The sequence below is a fragment of the Seriola aureovittata genome, chromosome 1 (genome assembly GCF_021018895.1).
Source record: "Seriola aureovittata isolate HTS-2021-v1 ecotype China chromosome 1, ASM2101889v1, whole genome shotgun sequence".
NCBI classification, from domain to species: Eukaryota; Metazoa; Chordata; class Actinopteri; order Carangiformes; family Carangidae; genus Seriola; species Seriola aureovittata.
In genome coordinates this window covers 16,291,479-16,305,961 of record NC_079364.1, presented here as the reverse complement: position 1 = coordinate 16,305,961, position 14,483 = coordinate 16,291,479, and the positions used below count along the sequence as shown (strand labels likewise).

Below are 14,483 nucleotides of genomic sequence, written 5' to 3'. Positions count from 1 at the left end.
ATCACATGACTTTGGAGTCATAAACTTGGCATCTAATGTGCAGACCAGGACAGGAATCTATGAGAAATGGTGACCTTCCTGTTCCAATTAATACAAAATCAAGTGATCAGGGATCAGTCCTGAGAGCAGGAGTTTCATAATGGCAAAGACAAACTCCTCAGTGTGTCTCATTCTCCTGAACAGGCCATCGTAAAACTCCACGTATTACATCGCAATTACATAATTAATTGGCGTTCAACTAAGAAACATATAAACAGAAACAGGCGTTTACTGTAACTTTTACCAAATGGTTTGTAAATAATCCCTTAGGAGCAGATAACTGCGTCCCCTTTAAACATGGCATCTAACATTTCTCGCCGTTTATTGGGCGTTAATTAAGTCCAGTTACTTCTAAAGCCAGCCAGTAGCTACTGATTCTCACCTCTGTTATGTTGTGGATTTACAATTTTTTATTTGAAGTAATAATAATTACAATAATAACTAGGTTCATAACAGAAGTAGTGTGTGGCCAAAGCTTTTTGTTGTTTGGAGTAAAGGAAAAAAATATGTGTGTTATTACGGCCCTGATCTCTGCGTGATAACTTTTTAGCTTCAAGAAAGAAAAGTCAGTGATTCTGTCGTTAAATCAGTGTGTAGAAAATTTCACTGGGACAACTGAGGCACATATGAGCCATTCATCTGTATTTATGAAATGCGCCACACAGTTATGTTTGGTAAACAACGTGAGATTGAAGAGCAAATGAAACTTTGTTTTTCTACGCTGAGTTCTTAAAATTCGCAGTGATGCATTTCATTTGAATTTGACCGGTGTTTTGTCTAAATCCCCGGTAACTGTGAATATTGACAGATCAGTTTCAACTAGAAACCATCAAATGCCTGAACAAACCTCACAAATATGAACTAATTATTTAACAATAATAATAATAATAATAATAATTAATAATAACATCAGTAACAACAATAATAATAATAATCATTATAAAAACAATAATTATTATTATTATAATTGTCTCGTTGCAATATCAAATACATTTCAATAACGACATACTTGTATTGTTTTTAAGTGGAATATCTGGGACAGTCAGAGGCATCCAGACAGAAGGCGCTGCTGTCTGTGTCCTCCGCTTCTGTTAATGGTCACTGGCTGCAGAGACCTTGAACTTCACCGGAGCTGGTTGGGGGTTCAAATGCGGGGAGGGGGGTGGCAGCTGAGAGCCATATGCCTCCATGTGACTGCTGTGACACCCTGCGCAGAGTGAGTGATGCTCACCGGCTCTTGTGGTGAGGACAAGTACCTACTGCCTCTCTGGCTCTTGGATATTTTTCTAGGAATTATTATTTTCTATTTGTAGCATGTAACATTTGTTCACGTTGATCACGTGATGAATCTGTCGCGATTATAAATTAGCTGTATTCCTCTGATTCGTTCAGTGAGGGGTCTGCCTGTCGGAAACCTCCAGTTGGTGAGATTCATTAAGTCAAAACTGAGATTCATTTAAAAAATGTATTTCCAGGAAGGCATTTTGTGAATTGTAGCTAAACGGGCCTTATATTTACATAACACATCAGCCTGAAGATGGTTTCAGCTGGTGGGGCCTATAAAATATTCAGCCTGGAATAAGTTAGCCTGTAAGTGATGTGTAGTGTAGGAATCAAAAGGGGGTTAAACTTGGGGCGGGTTTACCCCCCACTGCATCCACACTAACCTCCATCCAGACTCTGTCTGCTGTCCAGACCTGCTTCACATTTAGGCCCATCTTTGCCCTTCATGGATAGGATGGCACAGGGAGAGGGAAGGGGGTAGATGGATAATAGTTTACTGTAACCAGTATAAATAGAAACATGCAGGTAATTAATTATTTGTTTTGCTCTTTTCTAAATGTCGTGGTGGTGGCTCCGCTGCCTTGATCTTCCGTTTTTTTTTCGAAACACGGACTATTTTGTTTCACAAATGTTAATTGATTAATGATCAAACATTCTCGTGAGTAGATACATTTACATCCTGCATTGATGTTTCAGGTTTCTATTTTTGTTGCACATCCATTTTGTCTATGTAAGACTACAGGCCCTATCCTCTGTACGATATGTCAGTTCCTGCAGTAACTATGATGTCATGTTTGAAATCCCTTTGGTCTTTGAATGACTGAGAGTAACTCTTAATAATGAGCACTAAATAAACATTATTATTTCTTTTTTCCGAGGAAAGAGGGGGGCTTGAGACTAAGGTGGGGGATAAATAAATGATGTTTAGAGTTGAAACTTGAAAACAAACTCAGGTAGATGAAAAGTCTGATTGTGGCAGGTCCCAATATGATTTGTTTGCCAATTCAGCTAAAAAAAAAAAACCCTGCAGAATAGTGAAATGAAGCCAGGTTGCTTTAGCTTATATCCAGAGTTAGACTTTGATATAATGATAGAAAAACTAGAAAATTATATATTTTTTGATGGTGACGCTCTGGCAAAGCATAAACAGTAGGCCTGTATCTTAAATTACAGTAATCTGTGAACGTGTCCAGGCTATACAAAAATAACATATGAGTTGTGAGTAAAATAAAAACGTGTGCTTCTCTTTCTTTGTGGAGTAATTAATATTATTATATGAATTTATATTGATATAATTTATTAAGAAAAATCCTGTTCCAAAATAGTGAACCAATTTTTTTTTCCATAAGTAGGATTACAAAATAAAGCGCAGGCCTACCTTGTTGCTTGTTGGGCCTAATTGTTGTATTCATGCTAACAAGTGTCCTATTAGAATATAATGAATATTAAATAGACGGAATAAACTTGTCAGTTTCAATTGGATCACTCGCCAAATTCCTCAACAGTTGGCCCGCGAGGCAATTAATGCAAGCTATTACCCCGCGATAAAGCCTAATTAGGCCCGATTAGTTCAGAAAGGGAGGGAGGGTGGCGCTAATTGAAAAATCCTTCAGGAAAGGAGGTTGTGTATTGTGGACACGGGGTCCTTATAAGCAGCTCTCAGTGGTAAATACCATTCACATTCAAATGAGAGTGACAAACTTTGGCACAGAAACAAGCACACGTCCGCCTCCTGGCCTCCCAGTCTGCCTTTAAAAAAGCGCTCCGCCTTTTGTGAACCTGACACGTGTTTAGAGGAGCGTTATTTGGTTAATTCTGGAGGAGGATGGCACCGTGCCCGACAGCTTGGAGAGTAGAAACCCAACCCCAAACACGAGAAAAGACAATCATTAAAATATTACATTCAGTCTTATATTATAAAATAATAATAGATACCCTATGAGTTTTTTTTTTTGGCCTCTGTCTTTTGTCTGACATTAAAATATAATAAAACGCCCACAAACACGTACGCACACAGCCAAAGCGCAGAGGCGAGCCAACAAAAGCACAGGACCGACAAGAAAAATCTGACTGAAATAAGAGGGGGAGTGTGTGTGTTAAGAATGGACTTAAAATGCATTTAAGCTACTGTATAGAGGGGAGAGCCTTGCACCTGTCTCCCTCTCGCTGGAGATTTGCACCCTCCTGCTGCCGGCATAGAGGAGTCGCTCTGTATGTGTGTGTGTGTGTGTGTGTGCGCGCGCGCGCGTGTTTGTGTGTGTGTATATGTATGCGTGCGTGTGTGTGTGCACGTGTGTGACTGGCCATGCATGTCATATTTTCGACCGAGACACACTCACACACGCAAACGACGCCTTTCCTGCGGCATTTGTCTCTTTCTTGAGCATTACAGTGACTATGTGACCTAAATAACCATTTTATTGTCTGTTCCTCCTTTTAGACTTCTCATAAGAATATTCTGTAATTTTGCACGTTTTGTTGGATCCCCCCCCCCCCCCCCCCCCCCCTCTCTCTCTCTCTCTCTCATGATGTAGACTTCTTTGGTGAGTGTAATATTAACATGATAAGGAGATGTCAATGAAAAGCTCTCTACCTGACTGAGCAGATGGTTCTGTGATATACTGGGTCTAATGTAATATTAATGCATGCAGGGCTTGTTTCTTATCAGGAAAGATCTCTCCAAAATTGTCCTCCACAGGGACCCACTTAGAGTGAGCACACATAATAGAAATGATCACTCTTTTTCAGCCTGCATCTCAAAGATGTCGCTCCAGTTTATACAGTAAGTGACAAGAATTTGTAAAATCTAGTTCATTTAGGCCTTTTTGGTTAATGAAAGCATATTTTGAGTTAAATTTAGAAGCTCATTTCTAGCTTCTATGAAATAACATTTTTAACATGAAAAAATAGAGCCTATCTAACTCTTGAAACCGAAAAAATAAAATAAAATAAATCAAAATAAATCAATTAAATTAAGATTCAATTTCAAATTTCACATCTATGATTTTGATAAGAATCTGGACTGAGGTGAAACTGAAAATGAATTTTAGGAAAATCAATATTCAAACAAACTGAAACAACTTTAATTTTAAATTAGATGAATTCTAAATCACAGATTTTTTTTTTTAAAGATTAGGTTTTGATTCTGTTGCTGCAATTAATATAAAATCAATTCGTAGTTTATTTTTTGTGTTAATTACAGTTATTTACCCTGGCCTATATTTATATGTATCTGTTGATGTAGGCTATTACACCTAATGGATGTCTGAATAGCACTTTTTTTGCTTTATTTTCTTTTTTTTTCCATATGGCCTGAATTTTAAAGTAAATGTTGACTGATAATCATCTTCTATTCAGGGCAGTTGAGACGCATTTAAATGAATAATGTTGTCAGTTGGAGGTATTGATTGTAGGATTGTGAAGGTGTAAGTAAAATGGAGTGTTGATGCGTCTGCTCTGGGCTGTGCCCTGTGAACAGACAGGACCCGGGGATAATGAGGCATAATGTTGCCTGAGACAGGGCCTCCTGCCGAATAAATCCCAAATTATACCCCAAACCAAGTGAACATTCTCTTGGGGGCAACAAGGTCAAGTCCACGACCCTTGACCCCAGAGAGTCTGGGTCTGGAGAGGAGGTGAGGTAGGAGACTGAACATGGCTGCTGCTGCTGCTGCTGCTGCTGCTGCTGCTGATGATGATGATGATGGCAGCGAGGGAAGTGCCTGGGACCTGGTTGTTGTCTGTCTCTGCAGCCTGCTGTCCTCAGCCCTGCTCCTCCCTGCTTGATTTTAGCCAACACTTCATCTATTATTTAGCAGACTTATTAAAAGTTATTTCAGAGCCATCAGGTCCTGCCAGATGACCTGAGAAAGGGGGCCTCCTGAGTGGCCAGACAGACTGGAAAATCCAAATGGACACAGTGGAACTGCTAAAACACACTGGCTCAAAACAAACAGAAAACACTACCTGCATTATTAAGAGGTGCATTCACTATAGGAGAAATAGGAGCTCTTCAATATTTCACAAGCACAAACTCAAATATAGATGAATGTTTAATTAAAGCCAACTTTTGCAGTATATGTAAGAGAAAGCTAAATAAAAGCACAAAACAGAAAATAACATTTTAACATTTTAGGCACTAGAAAAAATACTTTCACAAATAAACATCCCCCAGCATATTATATAAGCAAAATCAAGTGTCATAAATAAATAATAACAAATAATAATAAAATAAATCTTGTATAAAGGCACTAATTGAATTTACCAAAAATAAAACCAAAACTAGCCATTATTTGCAGAAATTTGAACAATAATACACAAAAACATAATCTTTAGTGGCCCAATGTTTTAAAATTAAATTCTCAATATTTATGCAGTCAAATTTCTTATATTCAAATCATCTGTAAATATATCTTATTGTCTGTGAGTATTTAAATACAATAAACAATAACAAATGAAAATTTGTATTGTTAATACCTTTTTAATATTATTTGAATTTCACAACCAATAAAAGCAACACTCAATTCAAATGTATTGGCTTATCCTTTTGAGGCTGACTTAACCTATGTCTTGACACAGCTTTTGCCTTGGTCCGTGCATAGTTTTGAATATTCATATCTTTGCTGAAGAAGCGTGACATAACCTTTTCCCCCTTAATGTGATGTGTGCACATGCACTTCCCAGCTGTGTCCAGAGAGGGCTGGGCTATCATGGGGAGTTGGGGGTGGGGGGGAGGTGAAAGGCGTATAGAGCAGGAGCTGGCCGAGGCGGAAAGGTCAGGGGAGGCAGGAGACAGGCGGGCTGGCTGACTGCTAAAGCTTTGAACCTAACAGATGGTGAAGGTTAGGTGACGTCCCCTCGCCTGGCCTTTCCCCGGTAATTGAGGATAATTTGAGCACCAAAGAGAGCAGGCCTGTCCACTGTCAGGCCCAGAGAGGAGAGACGAGGTTAATATGAAAATGATTTTGCATTACGGCTGGCTTTGTGAGGCTGGCCGCAATCCTAATCCTGGCCTGAGGCGGCAGGAATGAAGAAGTGTCACCCTGGGTCCAGGCGCCACGCCACGCACATGAATACATCTCCAACCCATGGCCCTGTGCCCCCCATTAACCAGCACTCTGCCAGGACCGATTACACACACACCCACTCAGGAGTCAGGCAGGCTTTGGGGGCATTTTAGGGAGGCTTGGGAGTGAACTGACATCACCCCTTATCCCATAAGAACAAAAGAGGTGCAGAAAGGCCGTGTGATATCAATGAGGATTTTTCACCTCTCTTCACAGCTACTGTAGCTGAGCACAGCACTCCCTCTTTGCAACTAAACTTGGATCAGGATCACTTTTTTGAAAGTTGTTAAAATCTTCTAAATACGTATTTTGATTTACAATAAAATGTGCAAATTATGTGAAATTTAATGCCAGTTTGATCATTTATTTGTTGTTATTCTCTGGTACATTTTTGGAGAAACATTAGATTTGTAACGTCACTGGACTTCCCCACACCACAAGCCTGTCAAGTTGCAACTGTGGGACCAATTCTGTCCAGAAAGTTGCCTCTTTGGTATGATGAAGTCATTTACAACTATTGATCTAATAGTCAAACTGGGCATGTTAACCTGAAGAGCCTTGGAGGGAGTTTCTGGGAAAATGGAGGTGCCCCAGGGAGCCTCTCATAAGCTCAAGGAAGACACAATAGACAGAGATGTAATTTAAAATGTTAGCTGTGGCCTGGGCCCTCTTATATGTTGGTATAGTGCTGCAGTCCTGCCAGAGCTTCCTGGATCTATTCTAATTGTAAAAGTTTAAAAACAAAACCATGGTACTTTTTGTTGGAAATGAAGTATATGATTAATTAAAACCAACTTTCACTTAAAATAAGTCTTTAAATGTGCAGGAAATTAAAATGACAAAAGCCAAAGGTAAACGTTGCAGTTTAAACAGGTGGTTGAATTAAGATCAGCATTGTTAAGAACACTTCGGGGAGATATGAGCATTTGTCTTGCAGAACACACACATTCGGAAAAGTCTCGGTTCAAGAAGAAACAATTCAATGCAAGAGGTAATATAGTCAAATCTTTGCTCAACATATTCATAATTGTAGAATCTTAATTTAAATCATTTGTTGTTCATTCTGAGACTTAATGTTTCAGTCAGTAAAAGGTATGAGATTTGGACATTTCATAGAAGAATAGTAAAAAAATAAATAAATAAAAAGTTTTGTCCATCAAAAATAAATGAGGGGCATCAACAGTCACCACATAAAATGTTATCAAATATATTCCCCATGTGTACAGTTTGTTTGTCCAACATTCACCATATTTTTCTCCTGTCCTAGATAAGTAACTGCTTGTATTAATTTACTCAAATTTTATCATGTGAGAAGTGTTAAAAATTCTGTTCACACACTGACGTAGATTCACATTCAATCATACTGCTCTGTATATGAGTGTGTGTGTTGTGAAGTAGCTGCTGTGCTGTTCTGTCGAGCTGGGTGGCCCATGGGCTCCCCCAGGTGTAGTCCAGATGAAGGGGTCTTTACAGGGGCGTCCCTGCTGCTGTGCCCTCTGCTTGTCTGTCTTGTTCCCCAGGACCAGCAAGCTTTAAACCGACTCGGCCTGTGACCTCCTCCTCCAGCATGGCCTGTCTGAGCAGGAGAAGGATGGTCCCAGCCCTGGAGGATAGTCTCTGGCTAGAACTTCTGTCCCCGTCTTTCTCCACCTCTTTTTTTTTTCTTCTTTTCCCCACCTTGCACATGGGAGCCTCTGCTGAAGTTCTAGTAAATTGAAGCAAGTTCAAGTTCATGTACAGAATGGAGATTAATAATGATTTATTGGCTCAGCGTACACCACTGATTTTGTTAAAATACAATAATTGTCAAAGATGAAGGAGCTTGGTTCATTAGGGCAGGCGGAGGGGTGCTCATCCTCTCCTCTCTCCCCCCTTCTTTCACTCTCTCGCCACCCCACCCCCCTGTGCTTTATGGGGATTGGTCAGTTGTCAGGTCAGTTGTTCCCTCTGAGGAAGAAGGGTGAATGAAAATTGTAGACTGCTTCCCTAAACAATGAGGAAACAGCTGGTTTATGCAGCTTTTAGGTCATTTTCTTTTCATTGTGCAACACAGCGATGCACAGACAGACACACACCCACACACACACACACACACACACACACACACACACACACACGTTTACACTTGCACACACTAGTAGTAGTAACGATTGAATTTTTTTTCTACCATATTTGGTGATGCAACTCATATTTCAGTAAATCACAAGAATGAAATTTTTTCAGGCAGTTCAAATTGTATTTATTTGCTTTCTCACCAGCGGTGTATTTCTTCAACTTTTTTCTATAAGCAGAGATGTTATCTTGCATGTGTTTTCTATTTTACATTTGCAAGTTGGAGAGCTGGGAAGAATCAGTGGCACAACAGGGCTTTCTCTATTATTATCTTCTGATTATTTCACTCTTTTTCTTTTTTTTGTTTTGCTCCAATTGGAAAAATAACATTCATCGTTCCTTTGACCTACAAGATCATGGCAGAAAGTATGTCTTTGAAAAGTAAAACAAAAAATCCACTTTTAAATAAGATCAATTGTAAACAAACCCAGGGCAACCCTTTGAAAGGCCCCGCCAAGAGATTTACCTTGCCCTGTGGCAAATAATATTTCTTGAACTGGGTTTAAATTTCAAATGTCTTGGGTTTATAAAAACCTGGAACAAAAGAAAGCCAGTCTCTGAACAGCAAATATTATCTGCTAGTTGGGCAAGATGTCAAGATTGCTTTTTTTTTTTTTTTTTTTTTTGGTGTCTCAAATACAGGGCCAGATCTAGTGTCTGGCAAATCCTAGAATAAACCTTGGAATATATCCCTATTTACTTGAATTTAGGAGGATCACTATAAAACCACATCTGCATGCATGTTAGAGAGACCTTATCTCTATGTTGAATTGACACAAGCTGTATCCTTTCTAGATTTCTTAAAATGTAACTTTTAACAATATAAAGCATCTGCCCAGTGTCCCTTGCATCTTAAAATATTTATCACTTTCTTAGCTTATATAATATTTTCAATATTTTTTCCTGCTATCAAAGAACTATTAAAAACTGTTAAAGCTGTTAGACTCAGAATAATATTGTACATCATTAGAATATATTTTTTTAACAGTTTCCACTTATGCACTATAATTTGATGATTCATTATAGTAAGAAAAAAAGAGATTGTGCTGGCTTGCTCTGTAATAGCTATCTTTCAGGATGATAAACATAGCAATAACTATTTACTGTTTCTTGGTAATAACAGTACTAGGAAACCAAGTAATGACCTGTTCCCTTCATCAGTCTCATATCGAGCCATGATGAAAGCATATGAGAATTTGTTATAGGGGCCTGGTGTGACATCCATTACTCCTTAATATCCCGCAATCTTTCCACTCTCCTCTCTCCTTTGCCCCCAAAATCCCCAACATAGCGTATAACACCCCACCCCGAGGCAAAATGTGTCCTACCACACATTTTGTGTTTTGTTTGTTTATGTTATTTAAAAAAGCGAACCCATCAGAGAAGGATGGTTAAGTAATCATAAAAGAAAGCTGCTGCTGCACCTCTGAGTCACTTCTCTTTTAATTGGATGCAGCTTTTAAGTGAACTTCACTGGTTGGAGAGAGGGAGGAACAGTGCTGTCTGTAATGTGGTTTTCCTTGTAGTGAGTCCTTGTCAGAGCCAAATAAACCCATTGCAGCTCACCATCGGGGCAACCTTTCCCTGCAAACCATTGCACCCCAGCAAGAGAGCCTTCTCTGTCATCTGATGTTCCACTCTACTTAAAACAGAGGAGGGGGTGGGGGAAGTGTGGGGTGTAGACAAAAAAGAGAGAAAAGCCACAGCCCCGCTATCATCATTTTATTTTGATTTTTTTTTCCATCCCATTCTTTAATCCCTCTGATGAAGTCTGGACAGGCAGAGGCATGCTCTCGCAGACAGCAATTTCACTGCACCATATGCGCCTCACACATCGGATGGCAGAGAGGAGAGGGGTCTGTCGGGAGCACAGCCAGGAGAAAGGAGAGAGGAAGAAAATACACGACATGAAATCCAGAATGGGCTGCAGTCGGGGCACACTGATACCCTGTGATGTTTTGTCTGCAGCATCCGCTTACGCTCCTTTAGCAACGTGCCCATCATGCATTCACTGTTACAGAAAACACACCGAGTGAAACATGTCACAAATGACACTTGACCTGTTGTAAAATATTAACACTTATGCAGGTAAACAAATGAGCCAGGTACTCACACAAAAGGAGCCAGGTACCCACACAAAATGGTGGTGAGCTGAGCGCTGTTTGGCCCCTCCCTGCGCTGAGGATGTGTTGCCGACACCCTGATCATGTGATTAGAGAGGATGGAAAATAGCTGCGTGTCTACTGTGGTTGCCTTCAGACTTCCCTGGTTTATTCGTCCGCCCAGAGGAGATGCCTTTAATTTACTGTAGTGAAGCATCCGTGAAAGACAGAAGGACCAATAGAGGGGGAACTGATATTTATTCAAGTCATAGTTTTGTAAAAATACTTAAGATTACACATGCATTAGATATTTGATTTTCGGAGCAAAATTTTAAATTTGAGTTTATAATTATGAGATGTCTTCTAGCACTAAAAAACAAAACAAGATCATCAGAGTTTGCATGCTAATTGACCTTTGAGTGTAAACTAGCTCACACTAGACATTAAGAAAAACATGTTCTACAGAAGGAGATGCATGTCACTGTAAAGGGGACAGAAAGGGGAAAGGGAATGGGCGGAGGCTAAAATAATTAAATTTGGGTCAATAGACCTTGCCCAGTTACATACAAGGGGAGATCCATAACCCTGCTCGTTCCTTGATCTGCTTGCATTTTCAGCACACTCCGTGCTGACCAAGCAGGTTGCTCCTTAAATCTCACACTTGCTTACTATATACATAATATATACATCTCATATCCTCCAGAACTGTTTACTCCCCAAGTGAAATATATGGGGACCTCAGGAGGGACACATAACATTCGCTCTTCATTCAGAGTAGAAGAGAGAGAGACAGAGGGGGGAAAGGAGAAGATTGGGTGGGGTGGTGGTGGTGGTGGTTGTGGGAGGGGTGCAAAAGGTTACACTTAAGCTCTGATTGGGTAGTATGTAATTAAGGCAGCATTTGGCAGCTTTCAATTTTAGGTGAGAATTGAAGGAGAATTAGAGTGACTGTGTCTATTACTAAGCTCACCTGTGAGCTCAGGAGCATGTATCAGTTCTCTGAAGCTGAGTCCTGTCTTATAGATTACTCCACAATGGGCTGGCCGGCTTCCCTGACATTGAGATGCTGTTAAGATGGGCTGGTGTCTTTGGTGTGAATGCAGTATTTCTGTAGGGGGAAACCAAATAACTTTTACTTACTTACTTTTAATGACGACGCTTGATTAAAAAGACTTTTGCAAAAAATGGAGCACAAAGGTGTCCGGCTGTTCCCGACCAAGCCACATCTGTGAAACATTCTTCACAGTAACGCATCAGTATCATTGCATCCCTGCCGCGTTGGACAGTGGCTCCAGCGAATCGTTTTAAATGTATTTTAAATGGCAATAATAAGGCCTGCTGAGTGATTGATGCTGTCAGCGTACAGCGTATACCTATGCAACCCTGGGCCCAGCAGGTGTAGATCAGCAGCACATTAGACAGACAGGGGAAATGTGGCATACATGTGGTGATGTAGGAGAGGAGACATACATCAGCTGTCCTTCAGCAGCAGCAGCACAGTACACTACGTAGTGTAGCCCCTGGAAGTGTGGTAAGAGCTCTGCCCATGAGGATCTGTATAATGCTCTTCATTTGCTGCAGGGAAAACTGAGACATCCCATGATATTGATCCAACTATTGACATCATTTGATGGTTGATGGTGCCAAAGACAGAGCGTGAAAGTGTATAGGGGTAATCTCTCTGTCATCAGGGCATTGTGTGTGTAATGTAGTAACTGCATATTCAAAGGTTACTCTTTCAAACAGATTACCACACCCACACCCTGGACCTTAGCAGCTTGGCTTATCATCCCAGTTTTTTTGTTTTTTTTTATATCATTGTTGGCCACAGTTCAATATTTCTTTATACCTTCACTTATCAACAGAAGAAAAACAAAACAAAACTTTTTGTTTTTTAAATAATTAATTTGAACTTTGTGGCGATTATAATGAAATCCAGTAGCAGTTTAGAACTATGTCTTTGAAGTCTAATTTGCTCCTGTTGCAAATATAAATATTTCATTCAGCAGTGTGACAGTTTCCCGAGCACTGTGAGAGACTGTTGCAGTGTCCAGTCAGCATTTGGACTGTGGAGGCTGCCCTTGACTTTGAGCCGTTCCCAGGCTCTTGAGGGCTGTGAGGGGCTCTGAGGGGACAGCTTTGTGTGACGCACAGAGAGCAGATGTTCCTTTGCATTTGTTGTGGCCAGTTTGGGATGCTGTGTCTGTCCAGACCTGACCCGACCTGACCCTTTAGGTTGATTAGCATGCTCAAGCAGTAGGCGTCAAAAAACAAAATGCTCTTTGCAGCTTTGGAGTCACGATGGAGGAAAATCTGTTCTCTATGAAAAATCTATAATTTTATGTGCTTGTTTTAGTGTCAGCCATCAGCTGACCGGGTTTATCTGAAAATAGAGCATCTTTTGTTTAGTGTCATTTTGCTAATTTCAGGAAAGTCTGGTGAGCACTTTTTTGTAGTTTGCTGAAGACAGCAAAATTTAAACAATACATTTCCAAAATAGTCTTTTATTCAGAACATATATATTTTCTTATTTAAATTTATCCTTTTTATTTTAAACATTTGGAATAAGTTGTAAGTAGGCCTGAGAGCTCTAAGACATTGATAAGATGGTTTTATTCATCTTCTTTCTCTTTCTTAATTTTATTTCTTTATCACATACTATTAACTGCCATGATTAAAGACTCATTAAGAGTATATACAATAGATGGTCATTGTGTTATATAATCATATTTTTAAAATGACACTAAACACTCTTAAACCTACGTACCTTCAGTTTCAATGACACCACGGACTCTCCTTGTGTGTACTGCTCTTTCTGTATGCTACTGTGTGCACTGTTGAGAACTGCTGAGAACTCATACATGCCATGATGAAGTATAAGGAATGCAACAGATCCTGGCTGAGAACTGGGAATATATTACACTGGTCTTAAATAGTCAGGTCATGAATTTGCAGTGGCACCTCTCTCAAATGGGGGTCCTCTCCTCTGCTTTTCCTTCCTCTCACTGTCTGTCGTACAGTAGTGAGATGTTGTGAAGCTGCTCCCCACTGACCACCTTCAGGCCCCGGGGCTTTCTGTGGGGAATGAGCTACTTGCTGACCACTTCAATAAAATTCAATCATAGGTATCATTCGCAATTCTTGTAACTATGTTCAGACTTTATAATGTGACAGGCTCTGTCAAAATCTAGATTATTGGAATCGAAGTTAAACCAAAATTTTCCTCCAATGGATCATTTGTGAGAGGGTCTAATACTGTTACTGAGAAGTGTGCTGAAAGGATGGAAAGACTTTCAGAATATTGATTCCTGCTAAATCAGGAAAGTTAACTTTCCTTGAGTTTATCAAACTAAATACAATGTGGAAGAGTATACAGGAAACTGACTGTCAGTGTGGCTGACAGGAAGATGTAGGTGTTACTTACTGTGGAGTGTGATGCTTACAAATTATTAACAAATATTGTCAAAATGATCTTTTCGTGTATTTCTGTGGGTCTCTTAGATTTTTTTGTCTCTGCTATTCCACGTGAAACGTAACAGTTTGGCCACAATATATAAGACAATGTCTTAATTAGGAAGAATGCTCAAAATGCAAAATGTTGTGCCTTAAATGATCAATGATGCACTGAAATGAGCTACACATCATAAAGCATGCCCATTACATAATTTCACACCTGAGACTGGACAGTCTTGCGTCTTGACATGTTCGTCAGCCTAATATTTATTGTTGCTGTGCTGCACAAGAAAAGTCTTCCAGTGGTCTGTATTATTGTGATCAGTTGCATTTAATATTCTCTGTGTTACATGCTATCCATAGCCTTAAATGAATGAATTCTAGAAATGCTGGCTGATTCCCTGTTAGGCTTTTCAGAAAATTTTGA

At 39.8% G+C, this 14,483-nt stretch overlaps 1 long non-coding RNA gene across 1 annotated transcript; it reads right to left on the bottom strand.

Moving 5' to 3' along the window:
* Positions 1–10,208: 10,208 nt before the first annotated feature.
* On the bottom strand, positions 10,209–10,749 carry LOC130179381 (uncharacterized). Its single transcript, XR_008829291.1, has 2 exons — positions 10,615–10,749; positions 10,209–10,512 (listed from the first exon to the last, which is right to left on the bottom strand). It is a non-coding gene; the product is annotated as an uncharacterized LOC130179381 (long non-coding RNA).
* Between the last annotated feature and the right edge of the window lie 3,734 nt (positions 10,750–14,483).